The sequence below is a fragment of the Drosophila biarmipes genome, unplaced genomic scaffold (assembly GCF_025231255.1).
Source record: "Drosophila biarmipes strain raj3 unplaced genomic scaffold, RU_DBia_V1.1 ptg000023l, whole genome shotgun sequence".
Taxonomy (NCBI): Eukaryota; Metazoa; Arthropoda; class Insecta; order Diptera; family Drosophilidae; genus Drosophila; species Drosophila biarmipes.
Genome location: NW_026114540.1, coordinates 372,104 through 386,650, shown reverse-complemented (window position 1 = coordinate 386,650; position 14,547 = coordinate 372,104).

The following is a 14,547-nucleotide window of genomic DNA, read 5'->3' as shown; positions in this document are numbered from 1 at the left end:
TTTAACGGTGAAACAACTGAATTAACAAATGCAAAGCAATACAGTCAAAATATACAGAAAACGGTTATTAAAGAACCAACGACTACAGGTACAAAAGGGCAACTGGAAATTGAAAATTTTGAAACCGAAATACTTAATATCGACTTTACAAGCAGCGAAACTATAGATTTTAACTGGGACAAAAGCACTACCTATGAAATACAATGTCGTTTCTTAAAAATACTGAAAAACAGTTATGTGAAAGCAACTAGACCTGAAAAACCAATGATTAGAGCAGAAATGAAACTATGTCTAGATAATGCAAAACCTTTCAGTTGCGGTCCTCGACGATTATCATATACAGAAAAGGACAAGCTTCAAAAATTACTAGACGAATATTTGAAAAGTGAGATAATAAGACCAATCGAATCAGAATTTGCATCTCCGATAGTATTAGTGAAGAAAAAAACAGGTGAGATTAGATTATGCATTGATTATAGGAAACTGAACAAAACACTGCTGAAAGACAATTACCCTCTGCCACACATAGATGATTTATTAGATAAATTAGTTGACATAAAAGTATTCTCAAAGTTAGATCTTAAAAATGGATATTTTCATGTTTTTGTTGATAAGGAATCTGTAAAATATACTTCCTTCGTAACACCACAAGGACAATTCGAGTTTTTAAGAATGCCAATGGGTATCAAAAATGCACCAGCTGTTTTTCAACGCTTTGTTAATAAAATCTTCGATGATATGATTAGAGAAAACAAAGTAGTAGTGTATATGGATGATATAATGGTCGCCAGCAAAGATATTAATGAACATTTAGAAACATTAGATGAAATCTTTAAAAGGCTTACACAGAACAGATTAGAACTTAAAATGGATAAATGTGAGTTTTTTAAAGCAAATATAAAGTATTTGGGATTTTTGATTTCTGAGAATGGCATTAGGGCAGATGATAAGGGCATTGAAGCCGTAAAAAATTTTCCAGTTCCCACGAAGGTTCAGGCAGTACAAAGTTTTTTGGGACTTTCTTCATATTTTCGAAGGTTTATAAAAGATTTCTCTACAATAGCAAAACCATTGTATGACTTGTTAAGGAAGGACAAACCATTTTAATTTGGTGAAGAAGAAATGAGTTGTTTTCTCACGTTAAAGGAAAAACTTATTGAGTCACCAGTACTGGAGTTATATAATCACAAGGACGATGCGGAATTACATTGTGACGCAAGCGCTCTAGGATTTGGTGCTGTACTGTTGCAGAGGAAAGATGATGGCAAGTTACATCCTGTGTTCTATTTATCTAAGCGTACTACAGCAGATGAGGCTAAGTTACATAGTTTTGAGCTTGAGACTTTGGCGGTTATCTATGCTCTTCGTAGATTTAGGATATATTTGCAGGGGAAACATGTAAAATTGGTAACCGACTGTATTGCACTAGGTATAACACTCCATAAAGCAGAACTTAACCCGAAGATATCAAGATGGGCTTTGGAGATGGAAAACTATGATCTTGAGATATGTCACAGAGCGGGAAATAAAAGTCATCTGTCAAGGAATGGATTTAAAAATTAAGAAGCTTAAAACGATTTTAGAGAAGGCAGAACTTAAATTATTTGAAATGAGAAATGGGGTAGTGTACAGAAAAGCAAATGACGATAGGATACTATTCTATGTGCCAGAAGAAATGGAAGATCAGGTACTATATAAATACCACAACGAAATAGGACATATAGAAAGAGATAAAATGATGGACATAATTTCAAAAACTTATTGGTTTCCAAATTTAAAAGAAAAGTGCGTTGCACATATAGAAAATTGTTTAAAGTGTGTAGCGTTTTCACCAAAATCAGGTAAACAAGAAGGTTTTTTGCACAGTATTCCCAAAGGAAACAAACCATTCGAGTTAATACACATTGACCATTATGGTCCAGTAGACTCGTCAAGAGCAAAAAAACACATTTTTGTGGTAGTTGACGGATTCACAAAGTTTGTAAGACTTTATTCAACTAAATCAACAAGCACTAGGGAGGTTATAACGGCATTGAAAGATTACTTTAGGGCCTATAGTAGGCCAAAATGCATAATTTCAGACCGGGGTAGTTGTTTTACATCTAAAGACTTCGAAGAATTCATGGAAGAATGTAATGTGAAGCACATCAAGATAGCCACAGGCTCACCACAAGCCAATGGTCAAGTTGAAAGGATTAACAGGAGCCTTGGACCAATGATAGCAAAATTAGTTGATCAAAGTAAAGGTGTATACTGGGACAATGTTATAGATAAAATAGAACATGCTTTAAATAATACGTTGCACAGAAGTATAAGACAACTTCCGAGTAAAATGCTGTTTGGAGTAGAACAAAAAGGAAAGATTGTGGATGAACTTAAGGAAAAGCTAGAGGACATAAATGAAAATAAGAAATTAGATAGTTTAACAAAGATAAGAAAAAAAGCTGAGGCCTACCAAAAGCAAGTTCAAGATTATAATGCAAAAAATTGTATAACAAAAGTCGAGTAAAGGCTAGAAATTATAAAAAAGGAGACTATGTAATGGTGAAAAATTTTGACTCGACTGTTGGAACTGCTAGGAAACTGATTCCCAAACATAAAGGACCATATGTGATTGCAAAAGCGATGCGCAATGACAGATTCCAAGTAGCACGTAGTCCTTATTTAGGTGTTTGGAGTGCGCAAAATTTAAGACATTGGATAAAAACTAAAAAAGCTAAAAAACAGAAATAAAAATGTACCCTATAACGAGAAAATACCACTTAAGTATCTATATATTGTAAAGATAAAATAAGCATAAATTTTAAGTCAATATGTCTTGATCAGGTGATCAACCAGTCAGGATGGCCGAATTGTAGTAGGATAAGTGACTTGATATAAGTATAACTAAGTACAACTCTGCTATGTATAGGTATAGGTAACTTTAACCTTTCGATGTAAGTGTATATTAACTAGTATTTGAATGTAACGGCTAGCTATTTAATAGTCTCTAGCAATTACAAGTATCTTCTGTGATAAAGCGGCCAATCTGGCAACTCTGGTAAAATGCTAAGTATCGATGTTGATCGCAGCCAACTTCAAGTAATCGTATGTAAAACCAAGCAATTGCGAATAGGAAGTGAAAGAGAACGGTCAAGTCTAATAAAGTTAATTAATTCGTGTAACAGTTTATACTGCTATACATGTGCTGCCATTGCGAAGCAGCTCCGGAGGGTTCTTGCGGTTTCTTGAATAACCATGGATAGGCTCCTCGCTGGTAGAGTGTCAGGAGCAAAACTTCCTTAATTATAATTATATATATTCTATAATTTTCGAATGCATTTGACCTTAGAGCGTTTTAAAAAAAAAAAAAGGGGGGAGAATCCATTCTGGTGTCTTGCTGACGGAAGACGCCAGCTCCGAGGAAAGGCGACTTTCCCAGGGGCAGTCGTCCACGGTGACCTCTGCCTCCAGGATCAGCCACCAGGATCCAGCAGCCCTTGAGGAGGACACAAATAGCTCGAAAGATTTTCATGTGTCAGACTATCTCCGCTATTATAATCAAAGAAAGAGGGAAGATCAACCACATGCTTGTGGCCGCAGTACTCGAAATCCTCATGCTTCTGATGATTGTTCAGCTGTTTCTTAGATAAAGTCCACTTAGGGACGACGCATGCCTCAGGCATATTGCATATGTATATTCTCGTCGCACTGGATAAAAAAGGGCGGTAAGTTTTTCGGAACCCGGTTCCTTTCTAAAAGCATATAAGTATTCGTGCAGTTCACAACAGTTTTATAGACTTTTATTAACTTTTCGACGGCCAGTATCAGCCTTGTAGTTGTATGTTCAATTGCATGAGCCCTTTGATCGATGTTTGCAGTCCTGAATAATCAGCGTTTTGCTGATGTGTGCATGATACTCTCCGCTAATAAAATAATTGTCAAGTAGATTACATATGCTTTAGCCCACACTTTACCATGGTATGCTAGAGCTGTGCATATGCAAGAAGTGGAGTAGGTCAAGAACAATGACATAACTTTCGACGAACAACCTTGACAATAAAGTACACAGAGAGGACCTTGATCGTATTGTGCGGCCTGCGACGATCTCTTAAATGTGTGAAGGGGAGGGAATATGGCCGAAACATTACACGATCGTATTGCGATCAAGCGACAGCTAAGCTTGTGGAGTGTGGACTGACGACTGACGAACTTTACGCACTAATAATATTTTCAATGCACTTTAAATATTTATACTCGTAATGTTGAAGAGGAGAGAGGCTGACCAAGATCCCATGACCCAACTACGACGTTAATTATGCCGGCAAAAACGATGCCTCTCATAATGTCAAAGAAAAATTTCTTTTATCCATATTTTCTGTTTGCAGGTATAAATATGTATGCATATTTGTTTCCGTGCGAGGCCGGAAACCTTTCCTTTTTCAGCCACAAATATATATACTAATGCCAGATATGATAATAATACAATACCATACTACTATAATATATCTTAATATAATAAGCACGACTATCTCTTCTGAGACCATACAAAGGCTCATGCCAGATAAACAACCGTCTTAAGTTGAACGTAGGTGCCGCTTATGAATAACCGCACTCAGATAAGGGTAGACCATGAATATAATTTGACAACTCCCGGGTGTCGCGCTGCCAGAGCAAAGACCATGATCGACCATAACCGTACTTCGGCAGGTAGTAAAGTGCACCAGCCTGTATACAATTTTGATATATCCATATAAGTCACACAGATGTTGTTCACCTTATTCATTCATTTATCAAGTTTGGCCACTTTGTAGCCCAATGTGAGGAAAGAAAGGGAAATGCTGTAAATAAATATGTAAGGTATATTAAAATCCATTTTGACAGTCAAATTATATCTCCTATGGTTACAGCATGCATCTTAGACTCTGGCAGTCCAATTTCGTTGCTTAAAATATCTTTGTTGCCCAGGGAGGCCCAATTACATGAAGTCAAAGAACAATATTTTGGTATAAATAGAAGCCCATTACAAATCTACGGAAAAATTTTGTTTTGTATTAAAAGGAACAATAAAATATTACTTTAATGTAACAGTTGTCGCCAATGAGTCTATGATACATGATGTGATTTTGGGTAGAAATTTTATGCAAGCTTGTGATTTAAATTTAGATTTAAGAACTTTAAAGATGATAACTGTAGAAGATACAACCAAAATGGACACAACGACTGCCGCTAGGGATCTGTCTTTGCGCGTCGCTGAAGTAAATCATAATATTGAGTGTTTAGATGACTGTTTAACCGATAATGTTTTGGAATTGCCGACTAAAGTTTTAAAGGCAGAACACGCAGTCGTAAAAAATCATAATGATCATAATGAAGAAACGAGTCAAACAGTTATGAGACAAAATAGTGAAAATGTAAGTCAAACAGTTATGGGACAGAATAGTAGAAGCATAGGTCAAACAGTTATGAGACAAAATAGTGAAAATGTAAGTCAAACAGTTATGGGACAGAACAGTAGAAGCAAAGGTCAAACAGTTATGAGAAAAAATAGTGAAAATGTAAGTCAAACAGTTATGGGACAGAATAGTAGAAGCAAAGGTCAAACAGTTATGAGACAAAATAGTGAAAATGTAAGTCAAACAGTTATGGGACAGAATAGTAAAAGCAGAGGTCAAACAGTTACAAGGCAAAACAACGAAGATATTGATCAGACAGTTATGAGATTTAACGGTGAAACAACTGAATTAACAAATATAGATTTTAACTGGGACAAAAGCACTACCTATGAAATACAATGTCGTTTCTTAAAAATACTGAAAAACAGTTATGTGAAAGCAACTAGACCTGAAAAACCAATGATTAGAGCAGAAATGAAACTATGTCTAGATAATGCAAAACCTTTCAGTTGCAGTCCTCGACGATTATCATATACAGAAAAGGACAAGCTTCAAAAATTACTAGACGAATATTTGAAAAGTGAGATAATAAGACCAATCGAATCAGAATTTGCATCTCCGATAGTATTAGTGAAGAAAAAAACAGGTGAGATTAGATTATGCATTGATTATAGGAAACTGAACAAAACACTGCTGAAAGACAATTACCCTCTGCCACACATAGATGATTTATTAGATAAATTAGTTGACAAAAAAGTATTCTCAAAGTTAGATCTTAAAAATGGATATTTTCATGTTTTTGTTGATAAGGAATCTGTAAAATATACTTCCTTCGTAACACCACTAGGACAATTCGAGTTTTTAAGAATGCCAATGGGTATCAAAAATGCACCAGCTGTTTTTCAACGCTTTGTTAATAAAATCTTCGATGATATGATTAGAGAAAACAAAGTAGTAGTGTATATGGATGATATAATGGTCGCCAGCAAAGATATTAATGAACATTTAGAAACATTAGATGAAATCTTTAAAAGGCTTACACAGAACAGATTAGAACTTAAAATGGATAAATGTGAGTTTTTGAAAGCAAATATAAAGTATTTGGGATTTTTGATTTCTGAGAATGGCATTAGGGCAGATGATAAGGGCATTGAAGCCGTAAAAAATTTTCCAGTTCCCACGAAGGTTCAGGCAGTACAAAGTTTTTTGGGACTTTCTTCATATTTTCGAAGGTTTATAAAAGATTTCTCTACAATAGCAAAACCATTGTATGACTTGTTAAGGAAGGACAAACCATTTTAATTTGGTGAAGAAGAAATGAGTTGTTTTCTCACGTTAAAGGAAAAACTTATTGAGTCACCAGAGTCACAAGAGCAAAAAAACACATTTTTGTGGTAGTTGACGGATTCACAAAGTTTGTAAGACTTTATTCAACTAAATCAACAAGCACTAGGGTGGTTATAACGGCATTGAAAGATTACTTTAGGGCCTATAGTAGGCCAAAATGCATAATTTCAGACCGGGGTAGTTGTTTTACATCTAAAGACTTCGAAGAATTCATGGAAGAATGTAATGTGAAGCACATCAAGATAGCCACAGGCTCACCACAAGCCAATGGTCAAGTTGAAAGGATTAACAGGAGCCTTGGACCAATGATAGCAAAATTAGTTGATCAAAGTAAAGGTGTATACTGGGACAATGTTATAGATAAAATAGAACATGCTTTAAATAATACGTTGCACAGAAGTATAAGACAACTTCCGAGTAAAATGCTGTTTGGAGTAGAACAAAAAGGAAAGATTGTGGATGAACTTAAGGAAAAGCTGGAGGACATAAATGAAAATAAGAAATTAGATAGTTTAACAAAGATAAGAAAAAAAGCTGAGGCCTACCAAAAGCAAGTTCAAGATTATAATGCAAAAAATTGTATAACAAAAGTCGAGTAAAGGCTAGAAATTATAAAAAAGGAGACTATGTAATGGTGAAAAATTTTGACTCGACTGTTGGAACTGCTAGGAAACTGATTCCCAAACATAAAGGACCATATGTGATTGCAAAAGCGATGCGCAATGACAGATTCTTATTAAAAGACGTCGAAGTTTTCCAAGTAGCACGTAGTCCTTATTTAGGTGTTTGGAGTGCGCAAAATTTAAGACATTGGATAAAAACTAAAAAAGCTAAAAAACAGAAATAAAAATGTACCCTATAACGAGAAAATACCACTTAAGTATCTATATATTGTAAAGATAAAATAAGCATAAATTTTAAGTCAATATGTCTTGATCAGGTGATCAACCAGTCAGGATGGCCGAATTGTAGTAGGATAAGTGACTTGATATAAGTATAACTAAGTACAACTCTGCTATGTATAGGTATAGGTAACTTTAACCTTTCGATGTAAGTGTATATTAACTAGTATTTGAATGTAACGGCTAGCTATTTAATAGTCTCTAGCAATTACAAGTATCTTCTGTGATAAAGCGGCCAATCTGGCAACTCTGGTAAAATGCTAAGTATCGATGTTGATCGCAGCCAACTTCAAGTAATCGTATGTAAAACCAAGCAATTGCGAATAGGAAGTGAAAGAGAACGGTCAAGTCTAATAAAGTTAATTAATTCGTGTAACAGTTTATACTGCTATACATGTGCTGCCATTGCGAAGCAGCTCCGGAGGGTTCTTGCGGTTTCTTGAATAACCATGGATAGGCTCCTCGCTGGTAGAGTGTCAGGAGCAAAACTTCCTTAATTATAATTATATATATTCTATAATTTTCGAATGCATTTGACCTTAGACCGTTTAAAAAAAAAAGGGGGGAGAATCCATTCTGGTGTCTTGCTGACGGAAGACGCCAGCTCCGAGGAAAGGCGACTTTCCCAGGGGCAGTCGTCCACGGTGTCCTCTGCCTCCAGGATCTGCCACCAGGATCCAGCAGCCCTTGAGGAGGACACAAATAGCTCGAAAGATTTTCATGTGTCAGACTATCTCCGCTATTATAATCAAAGAAAGAGGGAAGATCAACCACATGCTTGTGGCCGCAGTACTCGAAATCCTCATGCTTCTGATGATTGTTCAGCTGTTTCTTAGATAAAGTCCACTTAGGGACGACGCATGCCTCAGGCATATTGCATATGTATATTCTCGTCGCACTGGATAAAAAAGGGCGGTAAGTTTTTCGGAACCCGGTTCCTTTCTAAAAGCATATAAGTATTCGTGCAGTTCACAACAGTTTTATAGACTTTTATTAACTTTTCGACGGCCAGTATCAGCCTTGTAGTTGTATGTTCAATTGCATGAGCCCTTTGATCGATGTTTGCAGTCCTGAATAATCAGCGTTTTGCTGATGTGTGCATGATACTCTCCGCTAATAAAATAATTGTCAAGTAGATTACATATGCTTTAGCCCACACTTTACCATGGTATGCTAGAGCTGTGCATATGCAAGAAGTGGAGTAGGTCAAGAACAATGACATAACTTTCGACGAACAACCTTGACAATAAAGTACACAGAGAGGACCTTGATCGTATTGTGCGGCCTGCGACGATCTCTTAAATGTGTGAAGGGGAGGGAATATGGCCGAAACATTACACGATCGTATTGCGATCAAGCGACAGCTAAGCTTGTGGAGTGTGGACTGACGACTGACGAACTTTACGCACTAATAATATTTTCAATGCACTTTAAATATTTATACTCGTAATGTTGAAGAGGAGAGAGGCTGACCAAGATCCCATGACCCAACTACGACGTTAATTATGCCGGCAAAAACGATGCCTCTCATAATAATATGTCAAAGAAAAATTTCTTTTATCCATATTTTCTGTTTGCAGGTATAAATATGTATGCATATTTGTTTCCGTGCGAGGCCGGAAACCTTTCCTTTTTCAGCCACAAATATATATACTAATGCCAGATATGATAATAATACAATACCATACTACTATAATATATCTTAATATAATAAGCACGACTATCTCTTCTGAGACCATACAAAGGCTCATGCCAGATAAACAACCGTCTTAAGTTGAACGTAGGTGCCGCTTATGAATAACCGCACTCAGATAAGGGCAGACCATGAATATAATTTGACAACTCCCGGGTGTCGCGCTGCCAGAGCAAAGACCATGATCGACCATAACCGTACTTCGACAGGTAGTAAAGTGCACCAGCCTGTATACAATTTTGATATATCCATATAAGTCACACAGATGTTGTTCACCTTATTCATTCATTTATCAACCTTGTTGCTGGCACGGGGACGCTTTTATAACGGGACAATCGCGTCACGACGATGGCCGGAGATGGACCGGAGTTTAACTGCTAAATGAGATGCGTTACAAAGCCTATTACCAGAAGTAGGAAGTAGAACCGCGGAGTTATGAGTGCGTTGATAGCTGATTTATTCTTAAGTTGGTACTTGCTTATATACTACTTAGAACACGGAACTTTACTGACAAGAGTTATGTTCTAGAGTAGGTCAGTGGTTTGATTCGGCTGAAAATGCAACAATGTGCTGGCCGCTTCGGTGGGTCAGTCTGCCGTCGAGTTAGTGAGTCGTGATTAAATATGATCAGCAATTTTCATAGCCACTTGGTGATTCTGAGCGTCTAGTACTGTTACCAACTGGGCTACTGCTTGATTTGTTGGGTGCAGCTCATGTTGAGCACCCTTGGGTACGAAAAAGTTTAGTAATAAACCTTTTAACATAAATATATACCAGAGCAGCTGTGCCTATTATCAAGTCGTTACCATAACCAGGAATAAAATTGAGGCCCACATCGAGCGTTGCTGGTATCACAGCATACTGTAGTTAATTTGGATGTCATTCTGGCAAGATTAGACTGCGCCTACGCAGATCAAAGTTCGTTGCGGCTGTTGCGACAACAGCTTGAGGCGGTTCGTCAAAGTGACCAAAGCCTCAAGCAATACTATGACGAAGTTGAGCGTAAACTAACCGTCGTCACGAATAAAATTGTCATATCCCACGATACTAAAAGAGCCACACTGCTCAACACTGAGGTAAGGGCGGACGCTTTACACGTGTTTATCTCAGTATCAAAAAAAAAAAAAAAAAAAACAGAGGGCAGTTGTATTCGCGGCACAGCCAAAAGACTTTCCATAGGCAATGGCATTAACTAGGGAGGCTGAAACCAGAACTCACAGAATTCTGACTTTTCGCGCAATTTTTTAGAGAGTGGTCCTGGCTACCGTTCTTTGAACGACGGCTGGCTGGGAGAACTTTAAAAATTCTTCTTGACACAGGGGCAGCGAAAAGTTATATAAAGCTTAAAAATGTAACGCCAGTAGCCTCACCGTTTCGCATGAATTCAATTCACGTGTCCAGCGGCATACATTTGAAGTTCCTAGTAAACGTCTTGGGAACAACTTTCCCATTTTGTATATTAGATTCCCTAACAACATTTGACGGAATCATAGGCTTCGACGTGCTAACGCAGGTGGGAGTCACCCTCGATATGCAAACTAAAAAAATTTTGTATGGTTACGTGTCCGAGGACCTGCAGTTCCTTGAATGCGACAATGTAATTTATCAACATAAAGGACGTAGTCGTTCTAGAGTCTGTGAAAAATATGTTGATCGAAATGATGAAATAAGGATCTAAAGTCGTCTCCGACGCAACTCAAACCTTGCTGTACAACACAAATGTTGTGACAGCTATTCGCACTGATAATAACAACCCAGTATACTCTAAAACGTGCAATGGGGGTCGCAGAGTTTGTTAATAAAAGAAGTCTACTACTACTAAAGTCTAATTTTATTACCCCATCGAGATCGCCGTACAATAATCCAACTTGGGTGGTCGATAAAAAATGGTCTGATGAGACAGATGGTAGGTAGAAATGTTTGGTAATCGTTTTCAGGAAACTGAACGAAAAAAACCATTTCTGATAAATACCCCTGGCAAAGTAACGAGTTAATACTGGCAAACCTTGGCAAAGCCAAATACTTTACAACCCTGGACTTAAATTCCGGCTATCACAAAATTTTCCTGGTGGAGCAAGATTGTGAAAAAACCTAATTTTCTGTCCACGGAGGAAAGTATGAATTCTGCCGGTTGCCTTTTTGGCTAAAAAAATGTTAGTATCATGTTTCAAAGGGCAATTGATGACGTATTGAGAGAGCAGATAGGGAAATCGTTTTATGTCTATGTTGACGATGTCATAATCTTTTTGGAAAACGAAAAAGAGCATGTCAGTCAAAGCCATTTTTTAAAGAAAGTGTCCAATACCTCGGCTTTGTATTAACCCGAAACGGGGCTACAACTGACCCTGAAAAGGTAGCAGCCATTAAGCAATACACAGAACCGCCAAGCTTATACTCACTAAGATCATTCTTAGGACTGGCTAGCTATTCTAGGTGTTTCATAAAGGATTTACAAAAGCCAGGCCACTTACCAACCTCCAGGAGAAAACGGTTCCGTAAATAAACACATGTCTAAAAAAATTAAAATACATTTTAACGATCAGAAAAAAGACGCATTATTTTGGCATCAGAAATGTCACTATGTAATGTGACTCAAGTCAATATTTGTATGGCACACGTGACATAAGAGTCTACACAGACCATAAGCCGCTAACGTTCGCTGCCCCGGACAAAAAGCCCAAATGACAAATTAAAGCGTTGGAAAGGATTTGTTGATGACTACGGCGAAAAGGTCATATACACTCCGGGCAACAAAAATTATGTCGCCGACGCTCTTTCGCGACAAAACATCAATAGAAACAACAGAAAAACCTTTAAATTGTTTTAGGTATCAGACAATCATATAAAACGCAAAGTAGTGCCTGAACCGATACTTTATACTTTATACTTTTTCTGATAAAAGTGAACATATTAAAATAATTACAAATTTATCGAGCACGTAGAGCTGCTCAGGAAAATATCAAACAAGTCCTTCGTGAGTGTTATTTTCCAAAAATGTTCATACTAGCGTCCGATGTAGTATGACAGACACCCCAAGAAACAGAACTTGGGGTAACTCCAATTCTGTCATACGTCGGCGAAATGCTACATACTGACCTTTTTTTCCACCGATAAACAACTATTTTTATCGGCCATCTACAAATTTTCAAAATTTGCGATAGTACAAGCAAGAAAAAGGAGATTTTTTAATTTGGTAAAGTACACAGGGAGAGAAAATTGTAAATTTCACAGTTGAAAATATTCTAAAAAAAGAAAGGAAGTTAACTTCGGAAAGCTGAAGTTTGTATACCCTTGCAGCTATAAAAAATAATCAATAATTTTATAAAATTGAATTCGAAATTCTTTAAAATATAAAAATTTATATTCCCAATATTAAAAGATAATAAGTCAAAAAGCCTCAAGCTATAATTTGATTCACTTTATTTTCCACCAATTATCCGATCGTTCCTATGACAGCTATATGATATAGTCGTCCGATTTTAATAAAATTTAATTCGAAATTCAGAACTAATTAAAAAATGTCATTTTTAAGAGTAGGAGGTTGTAAGTTAAAAAACACCGAAGATATAATTTTTCAATATTATTTTACCACTAATTTTCCGATTGTTCCTATTGGAGCTATATGAATAGTTGTCCGATTTTGATAAAATGTAATGCAAAATTCAGAACTAATTTAAAAATGGTATATCCAAGCTTAGAGAGGTATATGTTAAAAAACACCTAAGATATAATTTTTTTACAATTTTTTCCCCGATAGTTCCTATGGGCGCTATAAGATATAGTTGTCCGACCCGGCTGGTTCCGACTTATATACTACTTTGCGTAGAAACGGACGGACAGACGGACATGGCTAGATCGACTCGTCTTGTGATGCTGATCAAGAATATATATACTTTATGGGGTCGGATACTTCTCCTTTACTGCGTTGTAAACTTCTGCCTGAAATCATTATACCCTCTGAGAGGGTATAAAAAATATGATATTTCGGAAGTTACAACTTTTTTTTGTGCTTGAATCAAGTTAAAGTGATTGATTATCTCAACTACTAAACTATTAGTACAGTCATAAGTATATAATTATCAAAAAGTTTGTTTAAAAAACGTTTTTAATTTTTCTTTTCGTTCTTATATAGAGAGCATTTATATCAGAATATTCTTACAAGTTTTTTAAGAATGAATATTCTGTTTTTAAAATAATACACTTAAATATGGTTAAAATCGCTCTGGTGTAAATCTGTAAAAACAAAAACTCAAACTTATCCCATTTTCTACCACCTTAGCAAATATGTGTACACACACCTAAATTGTAAATTTGTATTGGGAGGAACTCCCTTTGTAACATGTGCTGCCATTGCGCTGCAGCTCCGGAGGGTTCTTGCGGTTTCTTCAATAACCATGGATAGGCTCCTCGCTGGTAGAGTGTCAGGAGCAAAACTTCCTTAATTATAATTATATATATTCTATAATTTTCGAATGCATTTGACCTTAGACCGTTTAAAAAAAAAGGGGGGAGAATCCATTCTGGTGTCTTGCTGACGGAAGACGCCAGCTCCGAGGAAAGGCGACTTTCCCAGGGGCAGTCGTCCACGGTGTCCTCTGCCTCCAGGATCTGCCACCAGGATCCAGCAGCCCTTGAGGAGGACACAAATAGCTCGAAAGATTTTCATGTGTCAGACTATCTCCGCTATTATAATCAAAGAAAGAGGGAAGATCAACCACATGCTTGTGGCCGCAGTACTCGAAATCCTCATGCTTCTGATGATTGTTCAGCTGTTTCTTAGATAAAGTCCACTTAGGGACGACGCATGCCTCAGGCATATTGCATATGTATATTCTCGTCGCACTGGATAAAAAAGGGCGGTAAGTTTTTCGGAACCCGGTTCCTTTCTAAAAGCATATAAGTATTCGTGCAGTTCACAACAGTTTTATAGACTTTTATTAACTTTTCGACGGCCAGTATCAGCCTTGTAGTTGTATGTTCAATTGCATGAGCCCTTTGATCGATGTTTGCACTCCTGAATAATCAGCGTTTTGCTGATGTGTGCATGATACATTACACGATCGTATTGCGATCAAGCGACAGCTAAGCTTGTGGAGTGTGGACTGACGACTGACGAACTTTACGCACTAATAATATTTTCAATGCACTTTAAATATTTATACTCGTAATGTTGAAGAGGAGAGAGGCTGACCAAGATCCCATGACCCAACTACGACGTTAATTATGCCGG